At 39.6% G+C, this 24,171-nt stretch overlaps 2 pseudogenes; one reads left to right on the forward strand and one right to left on the reverse strand.

Moving 5' to 3' along the window:
* Positions 1 to 254: 254 nt before the first annotated feature.
* On the reverse strand, positions 255 to 2,402 carry LOC127686690 (heat shock protein HSP 90-beta-like; annotated as a pseudogene).
* Positions 2,403 to 13,437: 11,035 nt separating this feature from the next.
* LOC127686691 (40S ribosomal protein S15a-like) lies at positions 13,438 to 13,832 on the forward strand (annotated as a pseudogene).
* Positions 13,833 to 24,171: the final 10,339 nt, after the last annotated feature.

Genomic DNA, 24,171 nt, shown 5'->3' on the forward strand with positions numbered 1-24,171 from the left:
TTTGTTTTTTAAACTGCATCTTCTTTATTTTGCATACTTTTAATTTCAGAACAAAATAAAACAAACAAAAGAACCTCAGTACACACCACCCAACCCTGCTATTCTGTGGGAGGGGATCTTCCTGTCTTAAGGCACAAGGACAGGTTATAAGAGATTCTTGTAGACAAGAGCAGAGAGCCAGGTGGGTCAGGCCAGTCAAGCCTGCTGGGAGAGCCACAGGGATACTATACAGAGGACAGGGCTTCTGGGAGTCTTTAATCCACTTCTTCCATGTAAGAAGCATCCTCATTATCCTCCAGTGGTCTCTTTGGGACTAGCAGCACTGGGCTCTTTCACAGTGACCTCATCTTCATCAATGCCCAGGCCTAGTTTAATCATGCAGTAGATGCTGTTGGAGTGGCTTTGGGGATACTCAAGTGAGAAACTATAGGAGAGCAGAGCAGTTTCAAACACCACCACCACCTTGACAGCTTTGTCATTTTTGTCTGCCTCAGCTTTCTGCTGCAGAGCCTCAACAATGGGATGGTCAGGGTTGATCTCCTTTTTAGCCATCATGTAACCCATTGTAGAGTTGTCTCACAGTGCCTGGGCCTTTATGATTTCATGTTGGCTGTCTAGACACAGGTGCTTGTCACAATGAAGCAGGAGGAAGACACAAGCCTATTGGAGATAGTCACTTTTTCAACCTTCTTGTCCAAGATCTCCAGAGATTCTCAAACTTTGTCTTGCTCTCCTCCATTTTCTTCTTCTCTTCCCCATCCTCTGGTAGCTCCAGGCCCTCCTTAGTCACTGATACTAGGCTCTTCCCATCAAATTCCTTGAGCACAAAGTACTCATTAATAGGCTCAGTCACATGCACCACCTCAAAGCCCTGTTTCCACACATGCTCCAGGAAGGCAGAGTTGGCTACTTGCTCTTTGTTCTCACTAGTGATATAGTAGAAGGAGGTCTGTGTCTCCTTTATGAGAGACACTTACTCTGACAGGGAAGTCATCTCATCTCCAGACTGAGAGGTGTGATAGCAAAGGAGCTCAGAGAGGCAGTGATGGTTAGATGGTTAGTGGAATCTTCATGGATTCCAAGCTTTAAGTTCTTGGAGAACGCCTCATAAAACTTCTTGTAGTTCTCTTTGTCTTCAGCCAACTCAGAGAAGGGCTCAAGGCACTTCTTCACAATGTTTGTGTGGATAACTTTCAGGATCTTCCTCTGCTGGAACATTTCTCAGGAGATGCTCAGAGGCAGGTCCCCAGAGTCAACCACACCACAGATAAGCTGAGGTACTCAGGTATCAGCTTATCACAGCTGTCCATGATGAACAATGATGGGCATATACTTTGATGTTGTTCTTCTTGTTCTCAAAAAGGTCAAAGGGAGCTTGCCGGGAAATGACGAGAAATGCCCTGAGTTCCAACTGACCTTCTACAGAGAAGTGCTTTAGGGCCAAGTGGTCTTCCCAATCATTGGTGAAGCTGTTACAGAAATTACCATATTCCTCTTGAATGATGTCATCCCAATTTCTGGTTCAGATAGGCTTTGTCTTACTCGGTTCTTCCTGGTCAATGTACTTCTCCTTAATCTTCTTTGTTTTCTTTTTCTTATCTTTGCTGCTGTCATCCTTATCTTTGCTGCTGTCATCCTCCTTGTCAGATCCCATGTCTTCAATCTTAGGCTATTCCTCATCCTCCTTATCTTTCTCTTCTTTCTCACCTTTATCTTCCTCTGCCTCCTCATCACTGATCTCCTTCTCCTGTTCCTTCTCCAAGTAGAGGGTGATGGAATAACCTATGAACTATGAATGCTTCTTCACCATTTTCTTGACCCTCTTCTCCTCTAAGTACTCTGTCTGGTTTTCTTTGAGGTAAAGGGTCACTTTGGTACCCCGGGCAATGTGCTCCCCATGGTCTGCACAGTCGGTGAAGGGTACACCAGTGGAAGACTTCCAGACATACTGCTCATCATCGTTGTGCTTTGTCCACACAACCACTTTATCACAGCTACTTTATCTGCCACTAGATAGGCTGAGTAGAATCTGACACCAAACTGCCCAAACATGTAGATGTCTCCACCAGCCTTTGTACCAGACTTAGCAATGGTTCCCAAGTTATTAATGAGGTCAACTTTGGTCATGCAAATTGTTGTGTCTACTAAAGTCAGTGTGCAGTCCTGAGGGTTGGGAATGATGTTAATTTTCAGCTCTTTGCCACTGTCCAACTTGGAAGGGTCTGTTAGGCTCCCATACCAAATCTTGTCCAGGGCATCAGAAGCATTAGAGATCAACTCCAGGAGGAAAATCTTCTTGTTTGAGTAGAAAGTACTGATGATGAGGGACAGAGCTGGTCAATTTCTGCCTAAAAGGCAAAAGTCTCCACCTCTTCCTCTCCATGGTGCACTTCCTCAGGCATCTCGACAGGAAAGTCAAGTAAGTTGTAGTTCAGAGCAGGTTGGGGGTAGGGCGGCTGGACCACATCTGACTTATACAGGAAGCCTAGGCTGGGCAGGGGTGACTCAAGAGCCCAACATACTCTTTTTAATGTTGTTAGAGTCTCACTGATACACAACACTTTCTATGGCTTGGTGTGTTGAAGACTGGGTCATTACTGAGGCAGAGGAGAGGTAGTAGGGAACCTTCAAGTGGTGAAGTTGAAAGGGAGGGAGGGCCTGAGACCTCTAAGATACCTACTATTGGAAGAGACGAGGCTAAGACTCACATAACACTGGAGCTCTCAGTGACCACTTCTTGAACTCTTATGAACCATCATCTATCCTTGAATTCTTAGACCACTGAGATTTCATGAGAGCCAGTTGTTACAAGAATGAAAATGACCCAGAATTGCTCTTTGGCTGCTGGGTGAAGGAAGAATTCTTTCTCTCTTATATGAACTCCTGATATTTGTTGTGAAATCCTCACTAGAGTGAATCAAGTTGATCCTGACATACCACTCTAGACTCTCCAGAACTGTGAGCTAAATAAACTTTTCTTTACTATGTTAACTTACCCAGGCATTTCATTACAGCAATAAAAAGTAAACTAATAGAACCACTACATTAAGAAAACTTTATATAATATACCAAACAACATATAATGGCCATTGCTAATTCTTCAGATATCAAATTAGCAAACACTATGACATCATCTTCAAAGCAAGGACTTATATATTTGGCTAAGGTTATTGTTCAAGTTGGATTTAAGAAACTGAGTTAATTGGCAGATTGAGTCAATTTTCTTATGCCAAAACTTTTGTAAATTTCCTTTTTTTGCAGCTTTGCTTATATAAGCATTACATTTACACACCCTGACTCTCATTTTAGTGAGCCACTTTTATATGTGAAGAATTGATTTGTCACATGAATAACACATTTTCTGGGCAAGATTTCAGCATAAGTAAAATATCTTCAATGTACAATTTCCTCTTTTATAGTATAGAAAGAGTTCAGTATATTAAGGTCTAAACAATATTGGTACTGAAATTAAATAAAAATATAAGGAAAAATTAATGTAATGGATGCTAGCATGAAGGCAGATTTTCTCCTGACACTAGGAGACTCATTTGTAGTGTTGTGTTCTTTGTCATTGGTACATTGACATATTGTGCAAGGGTGAAGATGAAGGCATGGCTGAGGCAGAGATAGAAGCGTTACAGACTAATTGCCCTCCTTGAAACAGCTACTAGATCCCCACTGACTATTTATGGAAACAGATATGGCCTTGACCTAGATTTTTAAGATACTCCATAGTGTAGCATGTTCCTATTTTTGTTGTGATCAGTTAATTCAAAGCAATATAAAGCGTCCAAGACACACTGCCTTGTGTCTACTGAGAGTCATTTCCTTTTTTTCCCACAGTATTCTCCCTGTATATGAATCTATCCCTTTTGCAAAACAGCTATATGCTTAAAATCTATATTTAATGGAGTTACCCTGTCTGGCAAAAGTTAAAATGAGTGATTTTTCAGAAACTGATGTTTTGTGGTTTAGGCTGTCTTTACTATCTCACTGGAAGTTAATTAAAATGTGCTCTATTTTTTTTAAAGTATATTTTATCTGTTTTCAGTTAGTCCCTTAGTGACAGATGCCAAAAATTCCTCATTCCATGGTCTTAATTGAAAACCTGGATGGGCACTGAGACATTCCAAACTTTAAAGTGATATGAAAAGGTTTAGAGCCCTAAATATCTTGATTTGGAAGAAATCTGAGGAATTTCAAGGTTTTTTAACCTTAAAGACATAAACAAGTGAGTTGGCAATGCCTGACTTATTTCCCTGCATTCTTGTGGAGCTCAGAGGGTGTGGCCAAGGCTGGGGTGCCAGCCAGCAGTATCTTGGGGTTATAGAGACATGATCCCAGGATGTCCTCATTCTAAAAGCATGCGTATTGATAAATATCCTGATTCCTTCAGGGAAATGCAGCTTGCTTTGATCATAAGACTCAGGTCTGCACTGTTCTTCCTGGTTAGCCAAGTGCTAAGGCTTCTGCCCTGCAGACATAAGGCAAGGGTGATATTATCAGTGGGTGGGTGTAGATCCCTAGCCTTTCTCGTTGTGCAGTGTGGGTGTCTGTTTTGATGTGGCCGCAGACAGTATCAGCAGTTGTCATTTGAACACCAAGGTTAGTCTGGGCTTTGCCAAAAGAGAGTGGCCTTAGTATTTTACAATCTCCATACAGATGAGACCCTAAAGTACAGCCAAGCTTCTGCAAACAGTTTTCTTTCTCCTTGCTTTCTTTTGTGTAGTAATTTGTGCACCATGAGTGAGAGGTATGTATCATAGAATAATAAAACTGGAAACACTCTGGGGCTTTGAGTGGGAGGAAATTAGAAATTACCAGCTTATGCACCACCCACTGTGTGGGTGGTATGCCAAGTAATGAAGGGAAAATCAGATATCTTTAATAATTATTTTATTTGCTTACATTTCAAATGTTGATCCCTTCCTCGTCTCCCCTCCACGAATCCCCCACCTCATGCCCATTCCTATTGCCTCTAAGAGGGTGCTCCTCCACCCAGTCGTCTACTCATGCCTCACCCCTCTAGCACCATCCCCCCCCCCCCCCCGTCTCTGGGGCATCAAGCTTCCACAGGACTAAGTGCCTCCCCTCCCATTGATACCAGAAAAGGCAGTCCTCTACTACGAATGTTAGCAGGAGCCATGGACTGACTCATGTATACTCTTTGGTTCATGGTTTTTGTCCCTGGGAACTCTGAGGGGACAGTGGGCATTGATCATGTTGTTCTTCCTATGGGGTTTCAATCCTCTTCAAATCCTTCGGCCCTTCCCCTAAATCTTCCATTGGGGTTCCCAGGCTCAACCCAGTGGTTGACTGTGAGTATCTGTATCTGTCTTAGTTATGTGCTGGGCAGAGTCTCTCAGAGGACAGCTGTACCAGGCTCCTGTTTGCAGGCACATTGTGGCATCAGCAATATTGTTGGGATTTGGTGTCTGGGATTGGGATGTATCCCATGGTGGGCAGTCTCTGGATGCCATTTCTTTCAGTCTCAGCTCCATTTTTGTCCCTGCATTTCCTTTAGACAGGAAGAATACTGGGTTAAAAATTTTGAGATGGGTGGGTGGCCCCTTACCACAACTGGGGGATATGTTTATCTACTGGAAGTGGTCTCTTCAGGTTCTATCTTTCTGCTGTTGGGCATTTTGGCTAATGATAACTAGGCTCACAGCCAGAAGCTGGAAACAACCTAGATGTCCCTCAACAGAAGAATGGATTTAGAAAATGTGTTACATGTACACAATGGAATACTACTCAGCTATTAAAAATGAGGAATTCTCGAATTTTGCAGGCAAATGTATGAAACTGGAAAAAAGTCATCCTAAGCGAGATAACCCAGATCCAGTTATATACTCAGCGATAAGTGGATATTAGCCCCAAAGTTCAGAATACCCATGATATAACTCACAGACCATATGAAGCTTAACAAGAAGGAAGGCCAAAGTGTGCATGCTTCAGTCCCACTTAGACAAGGGAAGAAATAATCATAGGAGACAGAAGGAGGGAGGGACTTGGGTGAGAGAGGGGAGAGGAAAGGAAAGGGGGGCAAGATCAGGTATGGGAAAAGACAGGAGAGAAGTCCAGAGGGCTAGGAGAGTGAATAGAAATATGTAGCAGTTGGGGTGGGAGGACAGGATGGGAACCACTAGAAAGTCCTAGATGCCAGGGATGTGAGAAGCTCCCAGGACCCAAAGGGGATGCCATTAGGCAAATCAGATTTTTGTCTTCAGTTGAATATCCTGGCAGCTAGGTGAAGTGGGGCACAGAGATGAGCGGCTAGAAGCTGGTCCGTGTTCCAAATTGAAGGAGAATCAAAAGAAACCATGGAAGCGGGGAGGGTAGCTTTGAAGGAAGCAAGGTCTAAAAAAACGATCCCAGGGAAATGGTTTCAATCAAGGCATGGTCAAGCCAAGCATATTGCTTAAGAAAATCATAAAAATGGTTGTAGTATGGTAACTGATTCCAGAATAAAAGTCATTTTGTGAACACTTGATTGGGATTTCTAAATTTAATCATTTTCATCTGCAACAGCAAATGTCCAAACCACATAAGAAGCTTTGAGTTTGCATATTTTAACAGTTTTTTTCTCTTTACTTTCTGTCTACCAATCTGTTTCCTCTTTCATTTTGTGATGTATTATAACCATGTTTCCTACTCACGTTCCATTGACTTCTGGCATAAGGGTGATCACAGCATCCAAGGGCAGGAGTTCTAGGTCCACTTTAGAGCCCGAGTTTCCATTACTGCTCTTACAATTGTTCTTGGCCTCAGTCAGGCTGTCTTAGCTTTCTAAGTCTCATTTCTCTCTCTCTTTTTTTAATTTAACATGTAATAATATGTTGGAAACATAGCTCAGCATTTAAGAGGTTTTAAACCTCTTCTAGAGGACTTAGGTTTGTTTCCAAACACCCATGTTGAATGACTCGTAACTCTAGCTTTACACACACACACACACACACACACACACACACACACACACACAGACACCCCCCCCCCACACACACAGAGGATAAAACACAAACCAAAACAGAAGCATAATATGTATCGAGTACCTGCGACATGTTTTCTGCCTTGCAGGACACAGGCACAACAGTGGCTGTTTTTATTTCTTATATGCATATCTATTCTGAATATTAGGCTAAGTGGGTTATAGCAAAGTGTTTAATGAAATAAGCTAATAGATTTATGGGAATGGCATAAAATCTTAGGGGTCAAAACAGAACAAAGGTGCACAGTTTAAAATATCAGTGCAGTATACAAATTTTGCAGCTATATCTTATGATATGCTATATGGTTTCACTCTCAACCTTTAGAAAATTAAGTACTAAGTTTTGGAAGTTTTTCCCAAATTATTAATATCAATATGGTCACCATGGAATAAATGATATGTTCTGTTCATTCACTTTTAGCTTGGGAATTGTCTGAGCTGCCTTTGACTTGTTTTATTTTTCTGGATTCTGTATATGTCTCTCTGTGTGTGCACACACTTGTTATCTGTATCCTTCATACCTGAGTGTAATGAGGAAGAAAACTGGTTTTGGGCCATGAGTTAAGAAGCATGTCCAGATCTAAAATAGGAATACAAATGTCTTACAAGATACCATCATCCATAGAAGATAGTATTTTTTTTTATTACATCTGAGGGACAGTCACCTAAGGATGCCCATTACAGAATTATACACAACAGCCAAGATAGAGAAACCTGAGTGTGTTGGACAGCAAGTGGATAAAGAAGACATGTCACATACATTATAGCAATAGTGTTTAGCTTTAAGAAAATAAGCAACCTTTTACTTGCTACAACATGAATGAAGCCAGCTAGTATTATGCTAAGTAGAACAAGATATTTCTATGAGAGATCATTAGTAGGTAAATTCATGGAGCAAATGCCACTGGTTATTGCCAAGAGTGGGAGAGGAGTATGTATTGCTATTGAATGACCATAAAATTTCAGTTCTGCTAGGCAAAAAAAAAAAAAAAAAAATTAGAGATCTGATGTGCATTACAATGTCCAGACCCAACCACAGCACTGTGCATTGTAGGATTAAAGATTGCCCTTTTATGTTTCTACCACAAAACAAATAAAAGCTGTAAAACAAAGAAAAGGACCATAGGAAGCTTTGGGAGGTATTAGATAGACATACCTACTATGGTTATTGTGGTGCTGCTAGCAAGAATGTTTTATGAAATTGTGTATATTAAATGTGTATGTCCTTATATACCAACCATGCTTCAATAAAGCTGTTATAAAAAACAAAAAGCCTTACTTTCCTTAAATCTGTGACTGATGTTCAGTCTGTGAGGACCATTTCTATTTGAGGTGTACAGTAGTAGCATCACTGTCCCCAACACATATCACTCTGTAGTACTGCTTGGAGATAAGAATTCTTGTGCTGGCATATAAGGGACCTCAAGAATTTTTTTCTTTTAGTTTTTCAAGACAGGGATTCTCTGTGCAGCCCTGGCTGTCCTGGAACTCACTCTGTAGATCAGGCTGGCCTCGAATTCAGAAATCCGCCTGCCTCTGCATCCCAAGTGCTGGGATTATAGGCATGCATCACCACTTATATACAAAAATCTCAAGAAGTTAGACCCCAGAAAACCAAATAACCCTATTAAAATGGGGTACAGAGCTAAACAAAGAATTTTCACCCAAATAACTTTGGATGGCTGAGAAGCATCTTAAAAAAATGCTCAACATCATTAGTCATTAGGGAAATGCAAATCAAAACAACCCTGAGATTTCACCTCACAGCAGTCAGAATGGCTAAGATTAAAAACTCAGGAGACAGCAGGTATTGGTGAGGATGTGGAGAAAGAGGAACACTCCCCTACTGCTGGTGGGTTGCAAATTGGTACAACCACTCTGGAAATCAATCTGGTGGTTCCTCAGAAAACTGGGCACATCACTTCCAGAGGATCCTGCTTTACCACTCCTGGGCATATACCCAGAGGATTCCCCAGCATGTAATAAGAATACGTGCTCCACTATGTTCATAGTAGCCCTATTTATAATAGCCAGAAACTGGAAAGAACCCAGGTATCCCTCAGCGAAGGAGTGTATGCAAAAAATGTGGCATACATACCCAATGGAGTACTATTCAGCTATTAGAAACAATGAATTCATGAAATTCTTAGACAAATGGATGGAGCTGGAGAACATCATACTAAGTGATGTAACCCAGTCTCAAAAGATCAATTATGGTATGCACTCACTAATAAGTGGATATTAACCTAGAAAACTGGAATATCCAAAACATAATCAACACATCAAATGATGTCCAAGAAGAACGGAGGAGTGGCCCCTTGTTCTGGAAAGACTCAATGTAGCAGTATAGGGCAAAACCAGAACAGGAAAGTGGGAAGGGGTGGGTGGGAGAACAGAGGGAGGGAAGGGGGCTTATGTGACTTTTGGGGAGTGGGGGACCAGAAAAGGGGAAATCATTTGAAATGTAAGTGAAAAATAAATCGAATAATAAAAAAAAAAAATGAATTCTTGTGCTGACACATGTCTCGGCCACTTTCTTTGCTTTCCCAATTGGCAAGTTTAGACTGAGAAGGGGGAAGCCTAGCAGTAAGTACCAAACCTGAGAGAAGAGTATTGGTCTAGTCGCCCACACTACATGAATGCTCTCTTGGAATCTGCTGTGTGTAAAAGATGCTATCTGCTCCGTGCATGTAACTTTGGCCTTTCTCAAAACCAAATATTATTCTACAAGGAAAGTAGAACAATGAAAATTATCAGATTTATGTGTTTCTAAAAAGTATGAGGTTAGTTTTAAAACCTGTACCTGGTCCCACATCAGACATCTGATGGCCTATGAATTTGGCTTTGAAGGCTCAGGGAAGTTGGAAGATTTTTATTTGTAAGAAGTTTAAGGGTAGGTAAGAGCTATAGGAACAAGTAATTTTCTTCCTCTCTTAATGTGCATTTTATATTATTTTTATTGCTTAACATCTTCTCCAGTTTCTCCTGAATAGAAGTAAGCATCTGCTAGTGTTGCCGTGACCTGAGACATGAGCACACATGGGTTTGGACCATGCATTGTACTTGACTACCCTGTGGCATTTGATCCCTGGGGCCATCCTCAGCTGGAAAATGGTGCCTCTAGTTTTCGTGACAGCACTCCGCCCCCTAGGTTCCCAGCCACTTTCAATCTCAGGACTCCTCTTTTGCACTTGGTGTCCCTTTTTTTCATGGGTCCCATTTTTTATCTTGATTATTTTTCAATATCCAGGGCAGTTTCCCTACTTTATAAATATTAAATGTACACTGATGGATACATTTCGTTTTCCAGCTCTGTCTACCTGTCTGCCTGGATGGCTAAGGCAATTTTTATAGACATTATAAATCTGAAGGGTCTGACACACAGCATGTGTCTTCCACTACTGACCTTAGACTTGCTTTTCTTACTGTGCTTCATCTCCCCCACAGTACATGTTGTGATGGAATCTACAGTAACCTTTCAAAGTCTAGGCTGCGACATAGGCTCTTCCCTGCCTGCAGACTTTACCACCAGAAATATTCTCACATGTCCTTTCCATTGTTGCCTCTCATGCATCCTACCTAGCATGGGAAGTGTGATGCTATTTGAAGTGTTCTGTTGGGTTGGCTTGGTACTAGTTCTTCCTAAACAGACCCTTGCAGATTTTAATATTGTGTAGAGCAATATAATATTTGAATAATTATTAACTGAAAATCATTCCCTCTACCTCACTGTCTTTCAGGAACACAATGAAGCCATACCTGTTTTCATTTGCCAGTTTCTTCTTGGCAATAAGAATATGCAATGTCTCCAGCACATAGAATGATCTTGTCAGATCTTGAGTTTTGACCGAGTTAGTGAGTGACTTCTTTGTATCTTGCAATGACCTGAAACTTCAGTTGCAATGTGTTTTTGCTTCTTTTAAGTAAAGTGTCTTTCAAATCTGGTCTTTTATCATTATTCTCATTGGTTTTGCTTAGAAGAGCACTTCCATGTTCTTGTGGGACTTAGTAAAGCCCCAACCAAAGCTATAATTCCAGTATTTTTCTTAGCCAATAAAACTGAGCAATGAACAGTCTAAATAGAAAAAAAAATCTTAAAATTAATGTGCTGATGACAAGTGATTAGCTACTATGTTCCTAAAAATGGATTCTTTATAAGCATTAGAAATTTGAGGCCTGGGAAAATGGCCCAGTAAATGAAATGTTTTCTGTGGACATATGAGGACCAGGATTCACGACCTCAGCACCCACATAAAAGCCAGGTGTGGGTGTGTGTCCATAATCCTAATGTTGAGGAGACAGATGTTGATGGATCCCAGGGTTTCCCTGGCTAACTAGCCAAGGTGAAACTACCATAGACTGTGAATAATTCACACTGAAAGTTGAGCCCAGTAAGAACTCCTTCTCCATATCACAGTTAATTCAATGTCTATGCTAGATTGGTTATCTGTATTTTCTAGTAACTAGAGGCCATACTTGTCTTTGAAAGATCTTTTGACTTCTTAAATTCTGCCACCCCTAAGTCTCATTTTCTCCATTGTTTACATATACTTCCTGCATTGCATAGTCTAAACAGTCCTGTTCTTGAATTATTGATATCATTTGAGTAATTCTACTGCAGTAGAAAGCTACTCTGGTATAATCCATTCAATAAAACAAAACTGTCATTTACTTTATTTATCATAATCACCACATATCAATTGTACATGTTAGTAGGATTTCCTGTGACATGTCTATGCACACACTGAATGTCAGTCATATCCCCTTGCCACCCGTTCTTTTATATTTTATTTTTCTCTATCAGGGATTTAATTTAGGTCTTTAGGCAAAAGACTAGGCAAACATCTACCCAGGAGCCGCAGTTCGAGCTTTTCTAGTTTTGGCTCCTACCTCTTCATCCAAAGCCTCTCTAAGTCCCTACAAGCCTCTCTTAATTTCTTCCTGTCCTTCTTTCTTTCCTCATGTTTAGTGACTACTCTCCTGTCCCATATAGCTGTAAGGTTGATTTATGAGTTTTCATAAGAGTGAGGACATATAACATTTATTATTCTGTTTGGCTTGCTTCAACAAATATAATGGTCTCTAATTCTCTCCATGTTGCAAATGACAAAACTTCATTCCTTTTTTATGGCTGAGTACCATTACCAGCACAAGACATTTACCACATTAAAAATACCACGAATCCCCTAAAGGATCTGTAGATTGATCCCACATTTTGGGTGTTGCAAGAAGTATTGCAATAACCACTGGAGTAAAAGTATCTTTTTGGTGTGAAGATAAGGTTTCATTTCTTTTGGATATTTGATAATGGAATTTTTAGATAATATGGTAGGTTTTTTTCTGTTTCTTGGAACAGTCTTCTACTGTTTTCTACAATGACTTTCTTTATTTACATCCCCTCTCATGGGTTTAAGTGCCCTCTATTCTAGCATCTCTTATCTCTTACCTTCCTGCTAGTAACCATTCTGTCTGGGATGATATGATATCTTGTTTAGTTTTGATTTCAAGTACAAGTAAGATAGAGTGGTTTTCCATGTTTGGTTGTCTGTATATCTTCTTTTGAGCAATGTTATCTGTTCCTTAGCCCACTGTTAGTTGTCAGTTTTTTGGAGTTGTACTTCTACATTCTGGATGTCAGCCCAGTGTCTAGTGAAGCCCTTGAAATGTTTCTTCTATATAGATTGTGTGCTAGATTGCTAGATTCCTATTTAACATTTATGCCTTGAGTTGTTTATTGTACAGTATGAGAAAAAGGGATCTAGCTTGATTTTTCTTTATCTTAATATTCAAATTTCCCAGACAATCAAACAGATTGTCTTTTCACCAGTATATGTCTTTGACATCTTAAAACAAGGCATTCTAGCATGTTACCAACAGAGTCAAAAATAGAGGTTGGAGCCAAGATTCATGTACTTTCTCCTGGTACCTGATACTTTTCTCTATGTATATATACTATGCATTTTAGGCAAAATGGTCATGAGATGAAATAATCTCAAATGTTTAAGTCAAGACATTTATTGTAACTTTAAAGATTTTGGTCTGACCCAGTTGGAGATGTGCTCTGCTTGAATATATGTTTCCATCTCTGAGAAAAACCATGGGCATTGATAGTCTGCAGTATTTTTGGGTTTAAGTTTCATGTAATATCATCATGCAGTGCTCTATACTACAATGAACATGTAGAATATAATTCTACATCCATCCAAATTTCATAAAACTTATGGTTATATAAAACATTTTGCATATTTTAGTTGCAAATTCTCATACTTTTGAATTCTCATGTCCCAGATTTGGGACACAGATAGTTCAATGGGGATAGCTACTTCTACAAATACTCGGCCTCTCTGCCCCGGATTTTAGTTAGTTCATCCCTGAAATTACAGCCATAGGAATTGAATAAATGATAACACTGTGCATTCAGCCCTCCCACCCTCTTTCTGCCATCTTCCTGTGCTGTCACCATGGCACTACTCATGGATGTCCTGGTAGATGTTCTCAAGAGCATCAGCAATGCTGAGAAGGGAGGCAAATGCCAGGTCCTCATCAGGCCGTGCTCCAAAGTCATCATCGGTTTCTAACTGTGATGATGAAGCCCGACTTCATTGGTGAATTTGAGATCATTGATGAGCACAGAGCTGGCAAAATGGTTGTGAACCTCATAGGCATGTTGAACTAGTGTGAAGTGATCAGCCCTAGATGTGATGTGCAACTCAAAGAGCTAGAAAAAATGGCAGAACAATCACATTAGTTTGGTTTCATTATGTTGACAACCTCAGCTGGCATCATGGACCATGAAGAAGCAAGACGACATACAGGAGGGAAAATACTGGGATTCTTTTTCTAGAGATGTAAAGAATAAACAAAAAGCCTCTGTGGACTGTGAAAAGAGAGAAGTGAACAAGCTAACTGTTTAGCATGGAAACAAGAAACCTTATTTGTGATAATGGGATTTGACTTGTCTTCTTTCTTTCACTTTTAATAATATCATAATGCTGATGCATCTGAATGTAATTAGCACAAGGCAGTCTTAAGAAATGCTTTACTGTAGCAGAAAATGTGGATTAGAATTTAAGTTATTGTTTTTTCCAGACGCTGACTTTGGGGCCAGGCCAAATGGATTTCTATGTGATAATCAATGTGGCTGTGGGTGTGTATTGCCAGACTAAATCTACAAGTAGACTTTTTTCTTCTTAGTGACAATAACTTTTTCTTCCATGGTGTCAGCTAGAATGAAAGAATTATATTTTGGAGATGGGTGGAAGGCAACAACTACAAGTCAGCAAGTGAAAAATTTCCTTTCTCCTTAACTTTCTCCCTTTTCAGCTTCATTCCTTCTGTGGAAGCAGAGGTAGGGGAAATTCATTTCTCTTACATGTAGATAATGGAAAGCTAAGACTTATGATCAATGGTTCATTTCCTGCTCATGAATTATTCATGTAAAGTGGAAAGGCAAGAGATAGATAATATGAAGATTAATCTCCAAAGAAATACTCAATAAAATATTTGCTGGACTCTTCTTAACAAATGTACAGTAATCAAATTGCATTTGACCCAGACGGAATGCTAGTTGTCCAGACATAAGGAACCCATGAACAGTATGTTTTACATCAGAGTAGGTGATTAGGGCATGGCCTTAGATGGCAGACCCAGGTGTGGGCTCTTCAGTGACTCAGGAAACCTCTGAGATGAGCAGGTGACAGTCTGTGGCTTCCTCTGGTTTATAGTCTCCCTTGTGAGGAGTGGGCCTTTTCTCTCTCTAGTTTGCTGGCTTAGGTAAGAGATGTAGCTGATGCTTTTATATTGGAAGTTAAATCTTGAATTATAGAGTCTATTGGAGAACTTCAAATTCAAGCAACTGCATTTTGAGTAAATTGCTAATTTCTGGAGCTTTTGTAGAGTGCTTAACTGGACTCCCATTGACTCCTAGATTCTATTTAACATAGCACTAGCAATAGTTTGAAGTTATTATTGCCATTTGTGTTTTTAGATGTATTTAATTGCATTTATAAAAACAAATACTCCATTGTACGTCATTTTTGTGTAGGCTCTTTTGTTTTTTGACTTTGGGAACTTTAAAAACTGTTTACACATATGCACACTGTGCCATATGGTTTTGTCTTGAAAATGAAAATGAAAGATGGGGGAAAATAGACAAAAATGGAGAAAAATAGTTCAAAAAATAAGAGATAAATAAGAGAAACCAAGCAAACAAAAGGTAGGTAGGTATAAGCAGTGGTACATACCTCAAAATTAAGTGAAATAAAAGTTAATGCACGTTTAGAGTTCATAATTACACTTTGAGTTTTAACTTATTGAATAATCTTGTCTGTTATGTTGATGAGATAGGCATATTAATAGCATTATAAGTATTTTTGATCAACTTAAAATTTGATACATATACATATGTATATATGTCACACACATGCATACACAGTGCTAATGTGTGGTTAGAGAATCAGAAATAACACTAGCTCACCTAGGGCTAAGTGCAACTTTGGAACTTTGGAGACTAGGAACCCGCCCTCTTTGCATGCACCAGGTCTAGGTGCAGAGCTTCAGAAATCCATGGGAGATGCACAGGGATCTGAAAAGTCCTTCTGTGTCTAGGATGGCACTGGCAACATGGGGAGTGTTACCTCTAAGGTCCTTAGTTTCACACAGTGCTTAGGTGGCCATAGCAGGAGTCATCATAGTGGGCCTTATATTTTATTGGCCAGTTGAGTTTAAGTAGGATCACTTGTATGAGCATAGGATGGTGATTATTTACAAAGTTAGAGGTAACTTATCAGTGACTACACCACTGAAGAAAACTATAGATACTTCCCTGGCAACCATTAATTGTCAATAGTTCTTCAGAGAGTGGTGAGTTTCCATGAACCTTCACTGGATCCATGAGGGAAGGCTTATAGGCCCAGTTCTGTGCATGTCCAGAGCTGCTATGTGTTCATGGATAAAATGACTTTTCCATATCCAGAAGATAGCACTTCCTAGCACTTCTGCCTGGTTTCTACAACTTACATTCTTCCTACCCCATCTTCTGAGTGTTCCCTGGGCACTAGAAGGGATGATGCAAGTGTCCTGTCATAGATTCCTGTTTGGGGTTAGCCCTCACCAAGCCCAATGCTGCCCACATCCCCTTTCTTTTTTTTTTTATTGTTATTTTTTTTATTCGATATAATTTATTTACATTTCAAATGATTTCCCCTTTTCTAGCCCCCCCCACTCCCCGAAAGTCCCGTAAGCCCCCTTCTCTTCTCCTGTCCTCCCTCCCACCCCTTCCCAGTTCCCCGTTCTGGTTTTGCCAAATACTGTTTAATCCCCACTTAAACTTTTCTATCATAGTACTCTTTCCTCTTTTTATTATCTCCCCCTTTAAGGTCTTCTACCGTATGCCCCAGGTTTTGCTTCCCGGACTCTAGGCACTCCAACTCAAATATAGAAATCTAAGAGCTAATGCTACACTATGTCCATAGCAGTCCTATTTATAATAGACAGAAGGTAGAAAGAACCCAGATGTCCCTCAGTAGAGGAATGGGTACAGAAAATGTGGTATATTTATACAATGGAATACTACTCAGCAATTAAAAACAATGAATTCATGAAATTCTTAGGCAAATGTTTGGATCTGGAAAATATCCTAAGTGAGGTGACCCAATCACAAAAGAACACACATGGAATGCAGTCACTGATAAGTGGATATTAGCTCAGAAGCTCTGAATACCCAAGACACAATTCATATATCAAATGTTACCAAGAAGAAGGAATGAGAGGTCCCTGGTCCTGGAAAGGCTTGATCCAGCATTGTAGGGGAGTACCAGGACAGAGAAGTAGGAGGGGGTTGATTGGAGAATGGGCGGGAGGGAAGAGGGCTTATGGGACATTTAGAAGTAGAAGGGGGGAACCGGGAAAGGGAAAATCACTTGGAATGTAAACAAAGAATTTAGAAAATAAAAAATTAAAAAAAATAAAGAAAGAAATCTAAGAGCTCATATATTAGCATTTGTTTTTCTAAGTTTGGGTTATCTGATTCAGTATAAAAAAATTCAGAATGTAATTTTCCTGAAATTTTAATTTCATTTCTCTTCAGTGATGAATAAATTCCATTATATATTAATTATTTTAAAGCCATATTAAGTAACTACTTCAATAATTAATTATTATAATGAATTCCATTAATTATAAAATTATTTTGCATTATATTTTTATTTGTTAACTATTATTTGATGAACATCTATTCTGGTTCCACTTCCCAGCTATTGTGGTTACAGTCATCATAGACATGTGTAAGTACTTCTCTTAGATGGTATATAGTTCTGTGAAATATACACATAGTAGTGTTATAACATGGTCATTGCTAGTTCTATTTTCAGCTTTGTAAGAAACCTCCACACTCATTTCTGTGGTAGCTAGACCAGTTTATTATATTCTCACCAACAACGCCTAAGGGTTCCTTTTCCCATATCCTCACTAGACTGCCTCCCTTCCTTCCTTCCTTCCTTCCTTCCTTCCTTCCTTCCTTCCTTCCTTCCTTCCTTCGTGTCCCATAACAGCATGTTTATTGGCTTCAGGGTACAGCATATAAGTATCTATGTGCCTAATTTCAGCCTCCCATATGGAAACCAGTGTAATATCCCATAGGCTATTAGGGGATATTATATTACATAGGTTATAGATTACAGTCTCTCATGAGCTTCTCAGTTTGTATTAACCATGCCCTGGGTCCCCTCTTTCTTGCCACTCTTTATCTTTATGGTTTTGCTGATTGTCCCGTGGCTGCCAGATGACTCTCATGGCAAACAGTACATCACTTGCCTTTAGCATGCTAAAAGATAAAGATGAAGTCATATCCCCTTTGTTTTCATCTAGGAAGTGAAGCCCTGACCATGCCCTCAACCTTCAAGGCAGCACTAGCTACAGGGACACCTCGTCCACTCATTCACACCTTACTCTTTCTTTTTGAGGTTTATCATGAAAAAACAGAGGGTTAGAATAGGTCTTAGGTAGACCAAACTTCTAGTGGTCAGGACTCCTTGTTGCTAACAATAGATTCTCAATATTTCATTTCAACAGAAATATTGGAAGGAGACTGTCATGTCTTCAGACTGAGTAAACCACTAAGGTTCTTCATTATGAAATCTCATTATATGTGTGGGAGGCATTCCACATGCACTGCAGACACCTTTCCGTAGAAATATCACAGCAGCTGTTTACAGAAGTGGATTCAAGATAAGCCTGCGAAAGAGAAGAGAAGGAGAATTTTTTTCTGGAATTTATTTCCATACCCAAAACTTCCTTGTAGAAGTCAGTGCCACCAAGGCCAGTCCCATCAGGCTTTCAAATTGTATAAGTCAGGCCATGGGTGAGCATTCCTGAAACCAGATCCCATGCCTTACACAGGGACAAGTCAGCTAAGTCTGGAAGGGAAACGGCAACTTAGTGTGACAGTGTCAACACCCTCAGGATGTGGACCACATGGTCTTGCACTTCTTCTTATCTCCAGGTTGTCTCTGTATTCAAGATGGAGTACACAGAAGTGGGGATGTTGTGCATCCACAAACACAATGACATCTCTCCACAGTGCCAGCAATAACACTGGTCAGAAAGAATCAGGAGGGGGGATGCAGACAGGCTTAGGAGGATTTTGTATACAGTAAGGCTTGGGAGATTCTAGATAAAGAGAAGAGAAAGCTGCTTCACCGTGTACAAAGCTATGATGTAGGGAATGTATCCAAAAAGATGTGAGGTCTCTCCCTTTTGATCCCACAGTTAAAGTGTGTCTCCCTTCAGGCTATGTCCAGGGTTTCTTTAATCTCATACTCTCAGAAGTAATCACAAATTAAAGGTCACTAGGGCAGTTCTGCCTCAGTTTTATCACCACTGTGTATTCAGAAATGGATATGATGCCCAGCAGGGTATAGAACTGGATGAATGTTGAGTGGATGGATGAGTTAATATAAACAGCAAATTGTAAGACAGTGATATAAAGGTTATTCTACAGAATAAAATAAATAAGCAATCTTTATCTCCTGAGAAGAATTTCATAAAAGGAGTAGTGTCTCTGGACTGTGCCTTGGCATGCTTGGTTTAAACTCCCCCCCCCCAAAAAAACCAAAAAGCAAAAAACAAGAAAACCCCCAAAAAACCAGAGATGAGAGACATCTGTGGCAGGAAACAAAGCCACAAAAGCAAAAACTTAATATACAGAAATGTTTTAGTTTGTTCATAAGATGGTGAAGTTAGTGCTCAATCTGGCCTCCTATAAGCAAGTATCACACTTACACACACACACACACACACACTTACAGAGACATACACTAACATACATTTATGCACATACAGTTACAGACATACATACAGGCACACACATGCATGCATACACATACTAAAACACACATACATTTACACACACACACTCATAGATACATACACACAGATAAACATACAAAGATAGATACACACAGATACACACACACACACACACACACACACACACACACACACACACACACACACATGGGAGGTGGGGGCTAAGTTGTAGATTTCTGTTGAACTCATTTTCCTGACTGAGAGGTCAGTGCAGTGTTTTTATTGGAGAGAATAAAGTCCTAATTTCTTTTAGGTCAGAACTTCTCCTGAGAGACATTTTTCTTCAGTGCCCTGAGAAACTGAACTTTCTCAATGGGATTAGTGGCATTTGCTGTTTCAAATCGAAACAGGATCTACTGGCCCACATTAACTTTACAATCATCACCATCTACTCTGTGGTCACTGCTGAAGTATTAGAGCTAACCTAAGGAGGCAGGAAGTGACATTAAACTTTGTTCTGTTCTATTCAGGCCTAGAGATGGAGTTCAAGATAAAGAAAACTTTGCAACTTTCCTATAACACAACTTTCCTGTAGCACAATTCTTCCCTGTAGAGCCAAGGCTTTCACAGAAAAGCCAAAAGGAACTTTATGGTCAACCAAGTTGCATATTTCCCTTGTCCTGCATGTTTCCAATGGCTATAGATGCAACCCATTTTTTTCCCTTAGCTATATTCTTGTAAATGAGGGAGAGCAGGACAGAGAGAAAGAGGGTATCTTAGAAACCTTAATTCCATTTACAGAAATACCACAGCAGTCTGCACGTATATCACATAATTATGTCTGAGGTAAGCTTAGGGAATGTAGTCATTTGTTCAGGGTTGTTTTTCCATTGCAAAATCTCCAAATAGAATTACCAAGTCTATCAAATGTTAATTTGTCAAGAAAAACAGAATAGCTAATAAGGATAACTAGATTTATATTGTAAATAGAGAATTATCCTGAAGGCTTCCATGTCTCCAAAGGATGCATGATTGAAAGATGAGTGAGGGGAGTCTTAAAAAAAAGACTACACTCATCTTTTTTACCAGCTACATGTTCTTGATAAGGGTTAGATCTAGAAGGCCATCAAACTCGCATCTGGGGTTTTCAAAATGGTCCTAACTTTGTTTCTGGTTCTCAGCTATGAATTGTCTCCCATTGAAACCTCCTTACCCCAATTCACATCATATCTAGGAAAGCATAGCCTGGATATTCAAGCCTCTGGGAAAAAGAAAAGAATACAACCTGTACCTCCCACAAAGAGCATCCATCATTGTGCAGGCTGGATCTTAGAGGTCACTCAAATTTCCAGTGCATGAATATTGCAGTGAATTCCCTCAGCAGGTGGGCACTGATCAAAATGTGAAAAGGCTCACTATTTTTCCAGCTTTTAGACCTCTTACAGCAGTTACATTACCACATGCTGGATTCTGGCAATGCTGGTGTTTCTTGTATAACATTAGCTGTAATTTGGAGAAGTTGGTCTGAGGCAAAACTAAATTGCTTTTTTTTTTTTTGTATATCTTGGATATTAACCCTCTATCGGATGTAGGATTGGTGAAGATCTTTTCCCAATTTGTTGGTTGCCGTTTTGTCCTTTTGACAGTATCCTTTGCCTTACAGAAACTTTCTAATTTTATGAGATCCCATTTGTCAATTTTTGATCTTAGCGCATAAGCTATTGGTGTTCTGTTCAGGAACTTTTCCCTTGTGCTTATGTCCTCAAGGGTTTTCCCCAGTTTCTTTTCTATTAGTTTCAGTGTGTCTAGTTTTATGTGGAGGTCCTTGATCCACTTGGAGTTGAGCTTAATACAAGGAGATAAGAATGGATCAATTCACATTCTCCAGCATGCTGACCTCCAGTTGAACCAGGAGGTCAGTTCATTTGTTGAAAAGGCTATCTTTTTTTCCACTGGATGTTTAAAGCTCCTTTATCGAAGATCAAGTGACCATAGGTGTGTGGATTCATTTCTAGGTCTTCAATTCTATTCCATTGGTCCACTTGCCTGTCCCTGTGCCAATACCATGCAGTTTTTAACACTATTGCTCTGTAGTATTGCTTGAGGTCTGGAATACTGAATCCCCCAGAAGTTCTTTTACTGTTGAGAATAGTTTTAGCTATCCTGGGTTTTTTGTTATTCCAGATGAATTTGAGAATTGCTTTTTCTAACTCTGTGAAGAACTGAGTTGGGATTTTGATGGGGATTGCATTGAATCTGTATATTGCTTTTGGCAAGATGGCCATTTTAACTACATAAATCCTGCCAATCGATGAGCATGGCAGATTTTTCCATTTTCTGAGGTCTTCGATTTCCTTCTTCAGAGACCTGAAGTTCTTGTATAGATCTTTCACTTGTTTGGTTAGAGTCACACCAAGACACTTTATATTGTTTGTGGCTATTGTGAAGGGTGTCATTTCCCTAACATCTTTCTCAGCCTGCTTATCCTTTGAGTATAGGAAGGCAACTGATTTGCTTGAGTTGATTTTATAGCCTGACTCTTTGCTGAAGTTGTTTATCAGCTGTAGGAGTTCTCTGTTAGAGTTTGTTTGGTCACTTAAGTATATTATCATGTCATCTACAAATAGTGATAATTTTACTTCTTCCTTTCCAATTTGTATCTCTTTGGCCTCCTTATGTTGTCTAATTACTCTAGCTAGAACTTCAAGTACTATATGGAAAAGATATGGAGAGAGAGGGCAGCCTTGTCTAGTCCCTGATTTTAGTGGGATTGCTTCAAGTTTCTCTCCATTTAGTTTGATATTGGCTACCGGTTTGCTGTATATTGCTTTTACTATGTTTAGGTATGGGCCTTGAATTCCTGTTCTTTCCAAGACTTTTAGCATGAAAGGATGCTGAATTTTTTCAAATGATTTTTCAGCATCTAATGAAATGATCATATGATTTTTTTCTTTGAGTTTGTATATGTAGTGGATTGCATTGATGGATTTCCTTATATTGAACCATCCCTGCACCTAGGGAAACAAATAACCCTATTTAAAAATGGGGTACAGACCTAAACAAAGAATTTTCACCTGAAGAAATTCAGATGGCCTAGAAGCACCTTAAGAAATGCTCAACATCATTAGTCATTAGGGAAATGTAAATCAAAACAAGCCTGAGATTTCACATCACACCAATCAGAATGGCTAAGGTTAAAAACTCAGGAGACAGAAGGTGTTGGTGAGGATATGGAGAAAGAGGAACACTCCTTCACTGCTGGTGGGATTGTAAGATGGTACAACCACTCTGGAAATCAGTCTGGCAGTTCCTAAGAAAATTGATCATGACACTTCCGGAGGACCCTGCTCTACCACTCCTGGGCATATACCCAGAGGATTCCCCAGCATGCAATAAGGACACATGCTCCACTATGTTCAGAGCAGCCTTATTTATAATAGCCAGAAGCTGGAAAGAACCCAGATATCCCTCAATGGAGGAATGGATACAGAAAATGTGGTATATATACACAATGGAATACTATTCATCAATTAAAAACAATGAATTCATGAATTTTTTCGGCAAATGGATGGAACTGGAAAATATCTTCCTAAGCGAGGTAACACAATCACAAAAGAATACACATGGAATACAATCATTGTTAAGTGGATATTAATTAGCCCTGAAGCTCTGAATACTGAAGATACAATTAGCATATCAAATGATTCCCATGTAGAAGGAAGAAGAGGACCCTCATCCTGGAAAGGCTTGATCCAACATTGTAGGGGAGTACCAGGACAGAGAAAAGGGAGGAGGAAAGATAGAAGAATGGATGGAGAGAAGAGGACTTATGGGACATATGGGGGGGACTGGGAAAGGGGAAAGCTTTTAGAATGTAAACAAAGAATATAGAAAACATTGTCATGAACAACAAAGTAAGCTAACATTAATGGCATAATATATGCTATAAACTGCACTAACAATTTAAAAATAAATAAATAAATAAATATCTTGTTTATATTGTAGGTAAGTTAGCAAGCAGGGCCTACTGAAATGAAAGTTTCTGGTTACATTACATGATGCAGACTCATGTGATATTTTGCTGAGGCAAGATTCATGAGATATTTGGAGAGAGTATGAATAGGGCTCAATAGACAATAATGGGGAGCTTACATAGCTAGCTGTGCAACTGTTTGTTGGTCTCTTCTCTTTGCTGGTCGTCACTTTGTTGAAAGAGGCATGGCAGAAAACTCCAGGCATTCTGATTGGTCCTGATCACTTCTGACTTGTGCTGATTTTGTTTTACTTTTATGTGACAAGACATCATGATCAAGGCATCATATAAAAGAGTTTATTTGAGGTTCATAGTTTCAAAGAGTAAGACCTTGTCTATCATGGCTGGGAATATGGCAGTAGTCAGTCAGTCAGTCAGTCAGGTAACTCAGTCGAGCAGTAGCTGAAAGCTTACATTTCGATCCACAATAACCTGGCAGAGGGAGCTAACTGAGAATGGCAGAGGCTTTTGAAATCTCAAGGCCTACCCTGAGTGACCCGGCTTATCCAACATGGCCACACTTCCTAATCCTTCCCAAATAGTTCTATTAACTGGGGACCAAGTATTACCATAAGTCTATGGAGGCTATTCCTTTCCTACCAACTTGTCTTCCCTCCCGCTTTTATAGAACCTTACCTTGTTTTCTTGCGTCCCTTTCCATTCCGTTATATGGTTCCAGGTTTGTGCTCTATGTAGCCCCCTTTCTCTCCTTTTTACTTTCTAGTTTTAATTTTTAAATTATATTTAGTATTTGTGTGTGGAACGTTTAATTCTGAGTATAGATTGTTATAAAACATTGTTAGCAAAAAAATTTCAGAAAGTATATCTTTATTTTAAATTTTTT

Source organism: Apodemus sylvaticus, chromosome 6 (assembly GCF_947179515.1).
Source record: "Apodemus sylvaticus chromosome 6, mApoSyl1.1, whole genome shotgun sequence".
Lineage (NCBI taxonomy): Eukaryota > Metazoa > Chordata > Mammalia > Rodentia > Muridae > Apodemus > Apodemus sylvaticus.